Source organism: Anser brachyrhynchus (assembly GCF_964034855.1).
Source record: "Anser brachyrhynchus genome assembly, chromosome: 2".
In the NCBI taxonomy this organism is placed as follows: Eukaryota; Metazoa; Chordata; class Aves; order Anseriformes; family Anatidae; genus Anser; species Anser brachyrhynchus.
In genome coordinates, this window is record NC_137695.1 from 38626807 (window position 1) to 38645043 (window position 18237).

Here is an 18237-nt window from a genome sequence, read left to right on the forward strand (position 1 = left end):
AGGGGATTGTGCAAGTCTGAATCTTCCGAGCTTAACAGAATTTGTGAGAAGATTATCCCGAGTCTTAATGGAAACACTGTGTAGAAATACTAGTGAAAGACTACCTGTGTTAGGATGCTCTTGGACTAAGCGATAAGTAACAGCACCTCTAGAGAATGAAGCGCTCCAGTCAACCTACGAAAATTATAACGAGTCTTATCAACAAACTTTTATCCCAAACTGGGTAAGTTGTTACATGGTGTAAAATGATGTTCACCCAGCCTACATTTGCCCTCAGATAAAATTACTTACAGTGGAAATTATAACAATGACTGATCATATGCTATTCCTGTAAACTAACGTGAAAACCTAGTCTCACCCAACAGCTATGAGAAAGCGACAGTGTGCTCTAATTCCCAGCATATGGCAGTTTTGAACGCTGACTTATAGGCAAAGTCACACAGCCTTCTTCTAATATACAAAAACTTTGACACTTCCTCTAAACTCCCTGAAGATGAGGGGAAAAAAAGGGAACATACTAGATGCAAAACAGTACTTTCTGCAATCACTGACACTGCAGAATGCACAGGAGGGCTATGCAAGTAACACAGCACCCCAGCAGGATTTCCAACAGCTGATAGTGCCAGTTGCTCTTTCTGTGTACGTACCCCAACCCACCTCAGTTGTGCAAAATGTCAAAGTGGAGCTATGTCCAGCGGTAACAGCTGCTACTGGTCTTGACTCTTCCCCACTTGGTTTCATAAGCACTGAACCCCCAGATAAATGGATTCTGCATTTGTGGGTAAAGGCAGCATGCCTGTATCAAGTATATACCTGATGTCATCATCAGATATGGTTATTAAAAAGTAATATTGACACCTACCTCTCCAATATACGTTTTCATTTCTTCTCAGATACAGAACGTCCCTCACTTCACCCTGATAACATGCTTAAGGCTCAAGACAAAACTCAGACAGAAGTCAGTACTGGGCACAAAACAGTTTTTCTTTCTCTGCAAACAGAAGTTTGACATTTTATCCTAGGTGTGTCAAATCAACAACCATCACTGATCAAAGGCAAGAGACAAAAGCAACCAGCAAACTGCTTGGGTCCGCACACAGTTCCAAAAAATCTACATTTATAGTACGACACACAAATGACTGGCCAGCAGCTGGAAATGGAAAAGGCGTAGCCTGCCCCATACACGTCTCATTTCATCTGACCCTTAAGCCTCTTTCCCATTCCCTGACCTGCAGTCAAGCCCCAACTGTCATCCTGCACCTGAACCAAGCAGTCTGCAAATCATGGACAGTGTATTAACAGTTGGAAGCACTGCACAAATCCAAAAAGTAAAGCAGCACTAGGTGAAATCCATCCTGACTACAGAAGGGAGTCTTGTGGAATAAAAGGACACTTAAGTTGCAAGAGTAAAATATTTATACTACTTTACACGAAAATGGTAATTCAGTTTGCTGTATTTTTCAGAAATGCTGGATAGAAAAGAATTTTTAATTTCAAAGCAGAACTGTCCAAAATAAACTTATTTAAATCTTAATAAACAAAGAGCCAACATAAAATTTGAGGGGTCATTTCACAGGAAATTGTGAAGTCAGTTCACAAACAAAAAGGTGATGTTTACCCTCAATTATAAAATGTTCTCATTTCTTGTAGCTGGCTGCCTTCTTTGAAAAGCACATTTGAAAAAAATTCAACAAGTCCTAACAATAATGCACATACTCTGGCAGTCTAAAATGCTTTTTGTTTGTTTGTTTGTTTTGTGCAAAATAAACATTGATGTGTTCAGAAGAACCTTTTCCACTGATTTGGACAGAAGTTTCCCCTGCATACAGGAAGTCACCAGCTTCCTGCTTGCTGCCTGCTTGTTGCCCTTTCCTCTACACACCCTCACCCTCGGTTCTCTCAAACAGCTACGGAAATGAAATTTACAGGAGTCCCAATATGTGCAAACTTCAAAAGGAAAGAATCTTTTAAATATTATCTGCTGCACATTTTCATCAATCTGCAATTAAAACCAAAGATGATCAAATCTTTGGTCTGTTATTCTAGACGGCTTACTGCATTACACATACAGAGTGCGCTGTACAATGAACATTGAAAGGCATCATCACAAGCAGCACCAGCTTTGTCCATAAGCCTACAAAAAATACACAAACATACACACATATATATGTAAAGAATTGCATGGATAAGAGTATTTGGATTTATTAACTTTTCTCCAAATTGTGTGTTTTTATTGGTGCCATAGGCATATGTGCAAATGATGTACATTAAAAATGAGTCAGGCCTAAAAGAGGAAGCACTGCTGCGGACTCATGAATAACTGAAAGTCAAGCAAAGCTCTCCTTTTTTTTTTTAATATATATATATATATATATACACATGGTTCCAAATGAAATACCAGCTGTATATGCTGCACATTTCCAAGCCACTGTTCGGAAAGTACAGCAAAGTTTTACAGGAAGCAGGACACGCAGAACAAACATCAGTATCAGCTGAAAGCTACCCTTCTCACTACAGAAACTAATAACTCCATTATCCCCCAGCACAATTATCAAATAACCCAGTGGATTTAAATTCAGAGAAGTATATTACTAAAGATTTGCTTGTATTCTTCCTGTAGTTATCAGTACTACTCTCCTTATATCTAGTCTTTCACTGTACTTCTTGAATGTCTTTTACATAGCCCAGTATTTAATATGTCTTTACTATTTAAGTCATCTTTTTATTTCCACGATTTGGCAAACTCACTTAAATTATGTGATTTATTAAATACTTTGCAGCTTCCTCCTGAACCGTCTGTGATAGGATATCCTAAAATCTGTGTTCTAACTGGAGCTTCCCCTTTGAGGTGCTTTTTGGCCTTGAGAAAGTCGCTTCCCTCTCACTGACAATGATTAGTGTCATTTCTTCTATAGATGAAAGGCTCTGCCAAACTACTACATGTTAAACATGAATACTCTAGATAAAGTTGAGTCAAGAAGGTACAAGAAATCAAAGTACCACCTAGACATTGGATCCTCTTGTTCACATTTACAGTGCAGCAAGGATGCAGATATGAAAATGACTGTGAAATAAACGTGAAATATACCATAAGTCTTTAAAGTCTTTACTTTTAAAAGCGGCTAAACTTGCATCTGAAAAGGACAGTGGGAACACTGACAACCCCTTTTAAAGCACAGATGTAAGAAGAAAGAAAAATCATCACAATTTTGAAAGAGAATCTGTTGCAGAAAAATCAGAAAACAGAGCAACAGTTCTCAACTCTGCAACAAACCACGGTCCAAGCAGTAAAATGCAGACAGCCCATCAACCAGATATGGATTTTGCCTTCCTACAAACAACGGCAGGAGGAAAAAAAGAAAAAGTTGGAAAAAGAGTGCATCTATCCACATCATATGGGATGCAGGAGCCACTGGTCACCTCCACCAGTGCTAATGGAAAATTTCAGGACCCAGAATAAATTCATATTCATCAGCAGTGTATGAGACTGACAAAGTTAAAAAAAATGTAAGTAAACAGGCAGTGTGTTGGCTAATTAAGTTTGTTGCTGATGCATCTAAAGCACAATAGATAAGAAAATCATCAGCGCTGCTCAAATAACTGCTGAGCTTCAAGTTACTCTTCTCAGTTCAAACAAGTGAAGAGCATGACAGTGAGAAGCTAGATTATAAATACAGCATTGTAAAACTTGTAAAAAGATTACATATTTCCATGGATAAAGAAAACACTCACCTAGAAAACACCACGTGGAAGAAAACTCAAGATGAGCACCATAAACCATCACAAAGTGACACAAATTTGAGGAGCTCCTTGGTGTGGGGATTATTCCACAACTGGGATTTTCTCCTAACTTCTTTTAAAAAACCTGCTGTTGGCAGTGATAAAAACAATGGCCCAGCTGACAATTCACCTTACCCAAGTTATTACGCTAACATCAGAGCAAAGTCTAAATGCCAAAACCATACCTCTACAGTTCTAGAAAGATTCTTTAAAACTTTTAACAAGTTCCACACCTTGAAATTCAATTCCAATCTCAATACACATCAGACATCTGTACTCCTTCCCAACACAAAGAAAAGCCAGAAGTCCGGTTGTTGAAAAGCTAGAGATTAAACAAAAATAGCACTTACTATCAAGCATGCACAATCTAGGTCTCAAGAAACATAGTTCAGACATTCATTGCCTGGTAATTCCTACCAAGGTGTACAGACTACGTGTGGGTCTAAGGGTTAAATACGACAGCTCAGCAGGTGATGCAAGCAGGGTCTGTTACAGACCCTCGGCTCAAAGGACAGAGCAGGAGGTGTTTTCCCCTTAGCACCTATCTGTAATGTGAAAGAAGAAGGATGTCAAACTCAAGTCTTCAATAATGAAACCAAATATCCCAGGATCTTAAGTAGCCAGCAGGCAAAACATCAGTTTTTAAAACCTCTTAGCAACAGTTTTGTAACACTACTCACTGTAACCAGCACAGGGAAGTTATCACACATCCCATGATAATGGCTAAAATGAATAAATCGCTGGACTGGGAACTGTGAATAGTCTAAGAACCACTGATAGCGATCTGCTTACACAGACAGACAGAAATCACTGAAACCTCCCTAAACAAACATCTCATGCACGTACACGCTTGTAGTCCTGAGGTTTCAAGATTTCTGAAGCTGAAAACAAAAGTTAGGAACAAAATTGACTGGGAGGAAAAACCTTAGAAAAGCGTGAAAACCGAAGCCATCCTTAAGATGGTTTTTATCTATGATCAGTTTTACAGCTAACAAAAAGGGCAATTTTGGCTAAAACTCATACTAGTTGTTCAAATGCTGATGTTTCTGAAAAAAAAAAAAAAAAGAAGCAAGCATAAGGGAAATAAAGCAAGATGAACAATACAGAAAAGGGGAGGCTGGATCACCATCAACATAAATTAGATTTATGAAGTGTAAAAACTGAGAGACGTAAAACATCCCTCTACGATACAGCCGACAACGTTAGGAACGAACACCCTCAACAACAGCATAGGCCCATGACTAGACAGAGGTGGCAGAAGTGTTAAAAATCATGCAGAACGATCAAAAATAGCCAATAAATACTTTCCTTCTATAGCTGGAAAGATTCAAAATGGTATAATTGTATCACATTATATTGATTTTCTTTCCAACTCATTTGTTAAACAGATGTTCCAGATCAGATGTTAAAAAACATTGCGAGACAAACATTTCAAATCAGCACACTTGTTAAACTTATCCCAGAGCCCTGGAGCAGTCAGGTCAGCCCAGTAATCTGTGATCTGTTGATCCTCTTTAAAAACTAGGTATTTTTAAATCTAGATCTGTCTTTAAATGCTAGGGGCTGCCACCATACAGAGGAATGAAAACACTGTGTCAAAGGGACAAATCAAGTTTTTTAAGGCAGCCTGACACGATAGAGAATTCAGACAAGATAACAAGAACCAGTGAAAGACAGATGCATTCAAATGTATTCAAACAATAATTGCATGCCTTATTTTTAAATAGTGGAAAAGATGAATCACTGAAACAAGTCATCCAGAGAAGTAAATGGTAGATTCTCAGTATCTTGATACACTTTTAAAAACAGCTTAGCCAACTGTAAGTTCGGCGAGAAAAACTCACTCAGACTAAAACTGATGCTGAAACATTTAAGGTGAAACGTTCACATATGAAGACAGATTTGATGCCCGCTCCAACGCAGCACTACAGGACACGGTACGGTACTACACGCAATTCAAATGCATCAACTTTTCGCATAACTAGATTAATTAGTAGTGTGGTACTAATGTTCTTTAACAGACCTAAAATAATGATTTGCCGACCCATTAACAGAACAAAAAGCCCCTCAACTTTAATAGCACAGAAGTAAATTTTTTTTTTTAACTACAGCACAGGATACGGGGATACTGCCTCTTTGCACTGCACTCATTTTTAACATATGATTCCTCCTATTATTTTCAAACTATTTCCAACTAGATTTCAGGTCATCTCACATCTAGCTTTAACAGAAGCAAAATACCTATTTCTGTTCTGTTTAGTAATCCATCAACCTTTACCCACATGGATTGCTAAATGCAGCGTGTTCACCTCCAAGGTCTGGACGCAGTTTGAAGAACTGCTCTAACGTGGCTCTCGCTTCTTATTCCAGCTCTCAGCGTGTAAATACAGTCAACTATTTCTCCTCAACAACTGTCACACACAGATTTCCCGTAAGATTCAAATCATTCTTTTTTCTATTCAACATCAATAAAAATAGTAAGATTTATCCCATTATAATGCTATCCAACATAACAGAGACTTCAAATTCTGCATCATTTTCAAATTCATTTTATAAAGTACTTGGCCACGCTGCAATATCAGAAACAAACACACACACACACACTGACACCTGGTTAACTAACAAAAACGTTGTCAAGCAAAACACAGAATACCATAGCAGCTTTCCCCCAAACTGGAAATGGCCTACAACTATACCCATTCTTTTGGGGGTCAAAAAACAGAGTTTAAGCCTCACTGATATATCCAACACGGACCAACAAATCCTATCGTGTTTCACAACCCTCTTCCTCACAGTGCACAACTCAGCCAAATATCTGTGCTTTTATGGGCTACAGAGTGGCCTGCTTTGGGCACGTTACTGGGCTTAGAAGAACACACACAACTTATAGCTTATTTACTAGAGAGCAGCGTAGAGGCTAAGCCAAGCAGTTTACATACCATACCACATTTGCACTCATCACTGGCTCCTGATCCAAAATTCTCTTACACGTGCTAATCAACAAAGCCTCAAATGGACTAGGAGCTGATTATCTCCGAAACTGTCTATCCTCCACAATTCTCAGCAACAGCTGTTGCCAATTACAGCAGCATACCTAACAGTTTAAGATAAAAACTCCTAAGGACAGAGCACAGAGTAAACTTTCTAAAAAGACTTCAGCAACAGAATTCCTTTCATGGCGAAGTGCAAAGCAGTTCTTTGCATATAGCCTGTCCGGATTAAAAATGAATTTATAATAGCAACAATAACCCAGAGACAGCAAAGATTTCTATATTTGCGTAAACCATAGGCAGGCAGAGTACGTGTAACACATTTCCCCCAAATCCCACTTTTCTTGCACATTAATTTGAGGTAGCAAAGTCCAAAAGACGCAAGTGCTATTGAAAGCAAAGCAAAGAGAAAAGAACAATGTTCGAGTAAACCCAGTGCTATAACACAAAGAAGGAGAAATGTGAGAGGAATGTTTTCATTTATACTGCTGAAAGGTAAGTGCCACTCTTGCAGGTGCCACAGTATTTAAGAAAAGATAAAGATATAAGAACCATTTTCGCATGACAAGTGAGCTTTGCTAACACTGCAGCATAAACTGCAAACTACTTGTATAAAACCAAGCTTGTGCTTTTCTCAGGTGAAATGGAGTGAAACACACAAGAATCCCACCAGTTTAACTAATCCCTGAATGCTACCATTACAAGCCCCTACTTCATCACACTTCCTATGCACAAAGCTGGAGAACAGCCTTGATCTTCACGTCACTAACAAAAGGATGCTCTTAGTATGTTCAGTTTTCATAGGAGCTGACCATACCTACAATTTCTACAAATTATGGTGCCACCATAAAGTCTGGGTGGGGGGGGAAGGCACCTTCTTTCCAGTATACACTTATATGTACAGAGGAATTGCTCATGCTCTCATACTTTGTCATAAGCTGAACTTCACAATGTAGGTGCATGAATCACACAAGGATCAGTTCCCATTGCTGGCCCAAAAGAAATTACCAATTTCAAGTATGAAAGTCTACAAAGAGTTTAAAAACTCAACTATTTCTTTGGGGCAGGCTGTGTTTAATTCTCTTTTAACCTGATAGTATGAAGAGTAACAAGTCCAGTGATTGCTACCATTATACATACGTGTGACATGTGTGGGCCACACATTTCAATAAAAAAGTTTGACAATTAGTTATTCACAATGACATTTAAGTCAGACAATTTTTACAAAACAGGGACTGGCTTCAACAGTGAAAAAATCATTATTGCCCATAAACAATACGCTGATCTTATTGCCCAGTTCTAGGCCTTGTGGTGTTTGAATTGGCAAGCTACAAAGCTAACAGCGGATGATGATTAAGAGAGAGGTGGGATCTAGCATTAATTTAACTATTACTTTTTTTTTTTTTTAATATTTTCAATGCCAACGAACAGCCCACATTTATTTGGGATACATTTTGGTAGGCTTAATTTTCACAAGGACATTATCAGCAAGTAGCTGAATTAGAGTGTGGCAAACAGAACCGACAAATCACAACTTCAGTGAAGTTTCACTGCTATGAAAAATAATTTTCTTATGTAGTGCTTTTTAACCAAGCTTCAGAGTACTTCGTAAAGGCGGGTTAGCAGGATTACTGACAGTAAAGTGGTGAACGGATGCTGTGTAGCTGTATGGCAGAACTAGAAGAGTATTCTTGAGTCCTGATTCCAGTACATTCCAATCCAGGATATTTTGGAACATGGATCTTTCACGTATTAACTAACATGTTTGTTGTTTGTTAAGTACTTAAAATTATATATACCACTAAAGCAAAGTTATGTCAACATGACGGGACATTCCTTAAAACTGATCCTTATAAGCAGACCATAGAGCCTCCAGGATGCTTAGCACCACATGTACCTCAACTACACTACGGACGGGTACAGTACAGCCATGTGAGAGTATAAAACTCCCAAAGAGTTAAAATGTGCTAACTGCAGCACTTGCACTGGGATCCACACTTACTACCCCACCTGAACTGCTGTGTCCTAAAGAAAAAGAAACGTGACAGTTAAACTAGATCTGAAACGTGACAGCTAAACTCGATCTGAAGCTGCCACTCTGAAGGCAGTGCGCTGGTCAGTTAACACAGGCGGGGGCAGGTAGGTGGGAACAAGGAGGAAGAGCCTCTGGAGGCAGGAAAGCGGAGGGAAACCTGCCTTCTTCTCCAAACTCCTTCTCAAGGCCTGGACGAAGAGAACTCACTCACCCCTCAGCTCCCCTCCTCAGCCACCAGCATCACCACCACCAGTTAAAAAAAAAAAAAAAATCCGGAGGGGAAAGCCTTGTGACCACTCTGCCTCCTCCTCCTCCTCCTCCCTCCCTGCTTCCACCTCCCCGAAACGAGGCTGTGCCTCCGGAGGTCCCTGCCGGGCGGCACCTGCCCTGGGCGCTCCGGGGGCAGCAGCAGCCGGGCCGGGCCGAGCCGGGCCGGGCCGAGCGGAGCGGAGCAGCGGCAGCCCCGCCGCGCCAAGGCCTCACCGGCCCCGCTGCTGCCCGCCGCCGGCCGCCGGCACCGGCAACCCGGGAGAGGCCTCGGCGGGGGCCTGCGCTTTGCTTGCGGGGGAGAGGGGGGCAAGCGGGTGAAGGGGAGCAGACGCCCCGGGGCTGGTTTTACCTGCTGCTGCTGCTGCCTGCAGTGGCATGAAGAGCTGGCTCAGCCTCTCTCTGTCTTTCCCCGCTCCCTCCCCCGCCTCCCTCCCCTCCTTCCCTCCCTCCCTGCGCGGCTCGCAGCCCCCCGCGCCGGCCCGGCGCCCTGCGAGGGACGCGGGGCAGGGGGAGGCGGTGGGAGACGGCCCGGGGAAGGGAAGGGGAAGGGAAGGAAGGGAAGGGGAAGGGCTCGGGCTCGCTGCCCGCCCGCGGGGACGCGCGATGGCGCCGCCTCCCCCTTCAACCACCGCCCCCCGGCTCCATGAGCGCAGGCGCCCGCTGCGCCGTGAGGCCGCGGCCGCCTACAGCCCGCAGCGCCTGCTCCATGTGCCCCGCCGGGCCCTGGGGTGCCCCGGGGGTCCGGGGGTGCCCCGGGGACCGGGGGGCAGCGGCCAAGGGGCGCTGCAGGAGGAGGGAGGGAAGGAAGGAGGGACGGGTCTGGCCGGGACGGGTCCAGAGCGGGACGGGTCTGGCCTCGTCCCGGGCTGCCGCGCAGCTCCGTCGCCGCCCGCTCCTCACAAACAAGGGGCGCTAACAGTTGTTGAAATGAGGAGGTTTGCCTTCTTTCCGAGGCCTTTTCGTCCTCTGCGGAAGCCCGAGGGATTTATGTACATGAAACAAACTCAGGAGTGAAGGGAGGCAGCTGGAAATGAGGTTATTTAAAGTGAATCCAGTACGTTGCTCCCTGGCTTGCTGGGTTCAAACCGCTCAGCAGACTTCCTCGTGGGAGGAGGAAAGAGGTGTCACAACCATGAAAACATGAAACCACGAAGCACTGTGCCCAGCTGTGGCCACTGGCTCCCAGGATGACCGGTCCCCCCCTGCCCGGTGCTCAGGCCGCAGGGTGGGCAGAGCCATGGGCGTGTGAGGCAGGGGAAACTGAATCCTCTTTCCTTGGGCATTGACCCTTTCTTATTAAAAATCTTGAAAGAATGTGAGCTATTTTAGGAGCTCTAGTACTGCGGAGTTCATTTTACTTGTGAGAAGAACTGTAGCAACAATTGTTCAAAGATGAAGTGTGCACTAGGTTGCTGTTTGTGACAACCTCCTAATTGCACCTTCTAATGCAGTGCGTACCCTAGCCGTTCGTTGGGTATGCCAATACAGGACAAAAAGGATAAACTAGAGACATCATCCCTAATCCAACACTAGCTAAAGCAGCTTTTTTATTTGAGTCTGCATCTTGGAACAATGAACCTAAAATTGGTGCAGTTTGATTCTTACATCGTGCGTCAGGGCACCATAGGAAGGGTCAATCAGAGGTACCTAGAAATACGAAACCAGAATAAAACTTGTTAAGTTTAGTAATTATATGATGAATGTATTGTATCTCATCTCTGATGACATTTCTTATAATTCTCCTGATTTCCAGACTACTTTTTTGCTTTGTGGGCTGTTTCAGGGCAAGATAATCAGCCCATCCATGTGGATTTACCAAAGATACTTTGAGAGGAAATCTTAACTCCATGCCAGTCTACAGATGTTTTTGGTTCCCAGATGTTTGATTAAGAAAAGAGAGAGACCAAAGTAGGTTCCAGCCTGCTGATGGTAGTGTTTTACAGCAATGCATTTAAATTTCTTGCGACAACAGAATGTGTAAAGTAGAAAGAGCAATTTAAAGATAAATGTTAGTAGATTTAAAAAAAAAAAAATGAAGACATAAGAATTTCCTTGCATGTCTTCATATCTGTTAATTTCAATCAGGTTGCTTCATTTTCTGTTTGAAATAATGATTTTCTGTTTGTCTCTCTTTTATGTTGGAGTAGATCTCAATATTAAAAAAAAAAAAAAAAAGCCAAGCAGTCAAGCATCTAATTCTTGTCTAGTAATAAACGTTTTGAATACTTTAAGCAGCTCAGTAATGAAATAATTTTGTTCAATACAGGACACAGCATTTGATTTAGAAATCATACAGCCATCTACAGTCAGTCTGTGTATATCACAATGACCTGTCCACTATGAACACATGGAAATACATACTTTCTGCCTTTGGAATTCAGTGCATTTTATACAAGAACGCGCATAAGTAGCATGCATTTGGGAGGTGAAAGGGCAATGTAAAGAGTTACAGCACGTTGTGTGTTGAAGATGTATAGGCAGGATTCACTAAATATTTTTTTCCTGAAATTATCAAAACCTTTTTTCTATAAACCTGTAGATTTGTGCTACTGAAAAAAAAAAAAAAAAAAGTATGCACCTGCCTTTGGCACATACTCCAACTGTGTACTCAAATCAGGCAATTGTGAGTTGTCTAAATAACTACTGGAGTAATTATATGAGCATAGGATATCTAATTGTGTGTGCACTTAGGGGATGTCTTAAAAGATTTGGCCCTTTCAGTATTCTCAATATGAAAATTTTCCCATAGAAAATAAAAGCTAGAACAAAAGCCAGCAGGAAAAACAACAGCAGAATCTGCCAAAAGTAGTTTATTCTTGTTTCATTTGCAATCAATTGTTAGGCTCATAGTAACACTTAAAATGCCAATTTAAGCCTGAATGGAGGTTCCACCCCAAAATTAGACCACTGTTTTCATTGTGAGGGGATGAATCCCTTTTACTTACACAACAATAAATGGAAAAATAAATCCCAAATACTATTATTTTCTGTATTAACAAGATTATGGGGGGGGTTAAGAACAAAATGCTTTCACCTTCTTGGTTTACGTTCAAAATAATACCAATATGCAGAGTCACAAGACATGTAAGCGTTGTATATATGAACAAAATTATATATGTACTTATATATTCCTAATTATCTCATTATATTAGGAGTTGACTGAAATATTCGGAGAGCTAGAAGTATTTTTAAAGGGAAGATTTGGTAAAATTTTACTTGGCTGCACATTGGAAGTGTGAAAAATCTTGTTTTATATTTGCTTGCTTTTTGAGTTACATTGTTCTTTACATTGGTCTGTAATCCAGCTAAGTTTTATATAAGTACTTAACATCTTAAATGTAAGTAGTATCCATTGCAAAAGAAATGCTTAGGTTGCTTGCACACATAATGGTACAAGCCAATTTAAGAAGTGGAAAATACAGACCTCCTGTAGTCATTTCTTCTAGGTCTAATCTGTTAAAGTATCTAGGAATGCATTCTAGTTTCTAACTCATTAGGTGGGTTCTATTTTTTTTTATCAACTACAGAGTAAAGCTATTAATATGCATATGATCTAGTTAGCAGGATTTCATCTATTTTGAAATAGTATAGATTTCCCAGTTCAATAAAATATAAAGTAAAAAAAACTTCAGTTTTTGACTTAGCAAGCTCATACATTCAAAAAGAATGTAAAATGTTCCTCATATTTTTAATAGGTATTTATATGAATTATATGCATCCATAATATTTTATTTTACTGAGTGTATATATTTATTGTGTGTATATATATACAATTGTGTGCATATACAAATATGTTTATATAAATATACATAAGCACATTACTTGTTTGGATCTCATATTTCATCTGGAATCCAGGAAATTTTACAGTCTCAGGAATCTGAGAAAATCTCAAGATATTTTGCAAATTTTAATGACTGCAGCTTCTCCCATGAGGCAAAAGAAGCTCCCTTACGTATCAACTGTATTCCCATAGAGAAACCAAGAAACACTTTTAAAGTACTTCTAGCATTTCTAGACCATGTAGTGAGGTGTATTCTATTCACACGCATTAAGAACAGTTATATCGATTTTACATTTTTTCTTCCATTAGTCTCATACGATTTCCATTGCAAAGAATCACTCATTCACTCTGTTCTAGTTTTGTACATTATTTTAAAATATTTACCAATCATAAGAAAATCATCAATTAAATATGAGTATTGTTCTGTCCTTTTCATTCTCCATCTAAGCCTTCTTGTTTACATCCATATGAAAAACAGAAAAGAAGAAAAAAAAAGTTTTGCTTCTAAATTGCAATATGGCTTGGCCACAGATGTTCCCATTTTAACTGAAACGGGCCTTAAACAATTTTAAAATTCTTGGTTTTAGTGGAGTTTAGATAAGCTGTCAGTGAACATGTATGTCAAGTGATAGGAGTCAATCAAATCCACATATTATTTTTTGCATTCCTCAAATACCCAGCCAAAATACAGTGTTTATTTCCAGTAGGAAACCAAACAGCTCATCCTTCCTTAGGAAAATGCATAGCTTGACATCCTGACAGTTATGTTCAATATGATGAAATTCATCACATAAGTTTGACAAAGAGGCAGTACTTAATGTGTTCTGAATCTTTTTAAAGAAATCAAGCAAAGTAGAGCAAGCAAGATGAAGACAGACTGATAAACTACTGTTGGAAAGAAGAAAGAGAAGCATGCACTCCAGTCTAGCTCAACTAAAATTTGCCTCAGGTGAGACTCCTCTGAAAAGTGTAAGGAAACCAAGCTACTGATATTTAAACACATGGTGCATCAGCAGAGAGTTGTGTCAGCGTAATCTGATGTACGGTGTAGTTGTTAGATCAGTGCCCAGAGAGACAGGGAAGCTGGTTAGAACAGAGCAAAGCTATATGAAAATTTCATGCAGAAGTGATAAAGAAAAACAAGAAAGAAAGTGTGTATCAGGAAAAGTTCCTGCTAGAAGTATCCAAAAATGCACAGTAATTCCTGTGAATATGAGTGTCCAGGGCAACGTTTATGCGTGTGGTGCCTTGGTCCTGATTCAGGCAAAACCTTCCATTGACACTTAAGTTCTATTGATTTCAATGGGGCTTAAGTGTTTTCCTGAATCGAGGCTAATTAAGTACGTCGCATACAAATACTCGTGTGCATAAATTGTTTACAGGATTGGGGCTTTAGGGCTTGTCTAAACAGAGACACTCAGGAAAATTAATCCAAATTAACTAAAGGTATGAATTTAAAGTGGATTAGTTAAACCACATTAAACCCCAGTCCACACTGGGGTTTAATGTGGTTTAACTAATCCACTTTAAATTCACTGTTTTAATTACTTTGGATTAACTTTCCTGAGTGTCCCTGTTTAAGCAAACCCTTAGTGTATTGAATAAAGTCCCCAAATGAGTCAAAATTAAAATAGACCCCAAACTAAATAAATAGCAATTCTGCATTGGCAAGGGATGAAATCTTTAATTTTTACAGTTCCAGTGACTATGTACCACCAACATGCAGCAATTGAGATCAAACTGCAGTCAGTGAACATGACAATGGAACTAAGCCGTGAAACTCTGAGCTGTGGAGGAAAGGCTGCTCTGACAAAAAATCAGAATCAAAAGCAAATTTTCAAATCCATCTTGTGTGCTATGGCAATATTAAACTGCAATTTATAAATGAAGATCAGATTTATTTCCACTTAAGCTGGCAAGACCAGTGAAGGTACTTTGGTTGCCAATGCAGTCTGCGATGGCTAGCAAGTAAGCCAAAACTGGCAAGAGAAGTAAGATTATCCTTAGTTATGTAAGTAAAAAAAATTTGTATTTAATAATAAGCTATTACTACTGATTAGCCACTTCAATAAAATAGGTAAATACAGCATTCAATTAGCAGTCGATACTATTATTTTGATAAACGAACATTTATGTTCTTTCTAAAACTACAAGTCTGACTGGGGTTCCACTGGAAGTGATGGCACTTCACTAGGCTTTGAACTGGGGGCCTACACAGCAACCACATTCATCAAGTGCTTTAAAAATATAATGAAAAACAACACTGGGATTGCAAGCTGTACAATTTAACCAGCTATCTTTGAGTGGCTTGATTTTTTTTTTTTTAAGTAAATAAATAAATAAATAATAAGCCATTGATAACTACTCAATTTGGCATGAAATATCAGACTTTCATGGCCAGACACCCAGCTGGTATAAGTGGGCAGATGGTCCAATCTTTACTTAGAAATGATAAGTTTGGGAAAAATTTTGATTTTTGATTTTTTTTTTTTAGTTTAAGCAAAATCTGTTCCTCTGCTGAAAGTGACATTTCTTTAAATAAAAATATTGTTGAAAAAGGTTAGTCTTTTTTGTATTTAAGCAATGTTATTCATTTTTGTTATTTCAATGTTGGAACTCACTATAAAGCTAACGCTGTCTTTAGTTACACTGCAGACAGCTCCAGCATTCTGACTGCTTTACAGCCATCATTGGGATATACAGGCACAAAGCTAACGTTTAGCTGTATTTTTTTTAAATAATAATTAAAAAAACCACTCTGATTAAAAGAGCCTTTACCCCTTATAGCCTTGTGCCTTTAGTGCTTGGTAACCAGTGCAATTTTAAGAATCCTCTGCCTTGCCCATTTATGTCAAAGTATTGCAAAGCAGTTCGTAAGTGAGCGAGATGGTGCATTTCTGATAGGCTTCCCCTGTTCCCAGCAGAGAGGCACAGCCTGTGCTGAGCAAGCCCTCTCTGCTGGGTGACACTTCCCTCCTGCTGCTGACACTTATAAAGGGAACAGACTGGTGCTAGTGACGTGAGGAAAGGAACAAAGGGAAAAGACAGGACAGGTGAGAAAGAGTCAGGGTGGAGTGCCTGCCTGTTCTCAACAACCAAAAGCAGAAGAACAGTGAGTTGAAAGTTGGAGTAACTTTACCTTAGTTTCTTTTCTTACCTTGTCCAGCTGCCTCGGTGATTTCTCTTCCTCTGTAGTTATCTTTTTTCCTCAATCCCTTTCCACACATCACTTCATGCCTTTTTTTTTTTTTTCCTAAAAATAATTCAAAATCTTAAAGTTGTCATTATTAAACACTGCTATGCTGTTCCAGTAATTCATTTACACTGTCCTTTCGCTAGCCTGGAACATAGTTAGGAATATTCCTGGTTGCTCGCCTTTTGATGCAAAAGATTCCTTTAGCTCACAGAGATCAGAATAAATGGCTGTGCACACTGTCGATGGTGTGCATGTAGAATGTACGCGGAAGTTAGGAGCAAGGGGACAGAAAAGAAAGGAAAAGAGAGGGTTCGTTTTCACATCAATTTTTGTATTTCCTGAATTTTATTCAATAGAATGTGCCCAAGTACAGGTGAAAAAAAACCACACATCCTCTCATTTCTGCTGAAAATGACTGTTCCCTTGATAAGCAGAAAACAGTAGTTCTGATCCATGCCCTATTTTGAAGATATCTAATTTAGTGCCTAAAGGAATTTGAGGGCAAGAACACCTCTTTCATTACACTGACTCCCACTTGTTTTTTACAACAATTAAGTGTAAGCCCTACAGCAGCACAACTGTTAAGATTTTTATGGCTCTTAAAAGGGACACTGTCAATTTGAAATGAGTAAAATATCACACACTGAATGATGACAATTGTTTATGGCACTCCTTTTCCATCTTGCAGCATTAAAAATGCGTTTAAAATTTTCTTTTCTCTTGATACAGTGTTTGTCTGGGCCAGGCAGCAGTAAAGTAATTGCCCTCTGGCTTTGCAAAATGTACACAGGATCCTCTTTGCTCAAGCACAATCTTTGCTTCTCTGGTGATCTGATGTAGCAGCATGTCTCTTCACCAGAGGGGTGTCCTAGAAAAGGAAGGAACTCCCTCCGTAAGGTGTTTTCACAATAATATTACTTTTTATTGCCACAATTTTTATTCAAGGATTTCACAAAAAGCTTTAAATGTGTCAACAGATATTCAAATTAGCCCTGAAAAAAAAATCTGTGATAGAGTAAAGTGTGGGAAGGATGAAGTTAGGAGTTCACAGCCACAAAGTCAATCAAAAACAAAGAACGCTTCTGCTGAATTTATCATATCCGTTAACCTCATTACGATAGTGATTGTCTGGGGTGCATTTTAGTGTAATAACCGGTGAGAGATTGGGAAGGGATGAAGCAACTGTTTCCCCTAGAACACTTTATGCAGTGCTGCCAAGGGAAGATTGTCTTATTTCTGTCCTCCCTATAATTCTTCTTTTCCCTTTGAGTGAACCAAGGCAACTGGCCCTATTCCTCCCCTAATAAACTTCTGTAGCTTTTGAGTGGGCCAGCAGAAGACAATGGAAACTGTCCGCATTGCAAGTATGGATTCAGCTAAAGATAACAACCATTATTTATCTCTACACTTCTGGCCTTTTTGAACAGCTTTTAATCTATTCTGCTGGTATTAGGTGGGGATTTAAATGATGTGTTGCTAAGTATATGCAGGAGTGAAACTATAAAGTAAATCTAAGAGTGTTTGTGTACACATGGGGAGGTAGGACACAAGGAATAAAGAGGAGAATATGAACTGGTTAGATCATCATCACACAAAAAAAAAATAATCCAAATTTTACAGAATATAAATATGTACTGCAAAAGATGCCCAAACAAATTAAACAAATCCCTTCAGCATACACACAATCTCTTCTTTAAAAAAAAATAAAAACAAATAAATAAATAAAAAATCTTTCTAATCTGTTAATTTGTTATAAAACCATGGAGAACACAAGCCTGGTTTTTACTTTTTTATTTATTTATTTTTCTTTTCTTCCTGAAATGTGCTGATTCATTGAACCTATTTTAAATGAAAATGTTTTCAGGATCACAAAAAGTCAAACTATTAAAATGTCTGTCAGTAGTCAAAGTCTTGCTGTGTCCTTTGTTAAATACTGACTTCAAACCATGATTTCTACATAGAGTTTTATTAGCAGTCAGTAAGCAAATTTGAATGGCCTGATCCTGCATTGCTGACACCATGCTGGATGAGGCAGAAATAAAACAGCACACTGGAAATTAGATTAAAGGCCAAGTCTGCAACTGTTATTGAAATCCAATAACTCAAACTGCAGTCTTACCAGCAGTTAATAGTCCCCGTGGTGCTAAATAATCATAAAGCTTGAGGGTATCTACTATTGTGCCAG

At 39.6% G+C, this 18237-nt stretch overlaps 1 protein-coding gene across 5 annotated transcripts in view; it reads right to left on the bottom strand.

The window, feature by feature from the left end:
- TBC1D5 (TBC1 domain family member 5) overlaps positions 1 to 9562 on the bottom strand; it is a 320762-nt gene extending 311200 nt beyond the window's left edge. For 4 of the 5 annotated variants that reach the window (XM_080583486.1, XM_080583487.1, XM_080583482.1 and 1 more), the window contains exon 1: positions 9425 to 9561. The gene's annotated coding sequence lies outside the window, so the exon portion shown is untranslated. Of the gene's footprint in view, positions 1 to 9424 lie in introns of all 5 variants that reach the window. The other variant, XM_080583485.1, reaches the window with a different exon arrangement.
- Positions 9563 to 18237: the final 8675 nt, after the last annotated feature.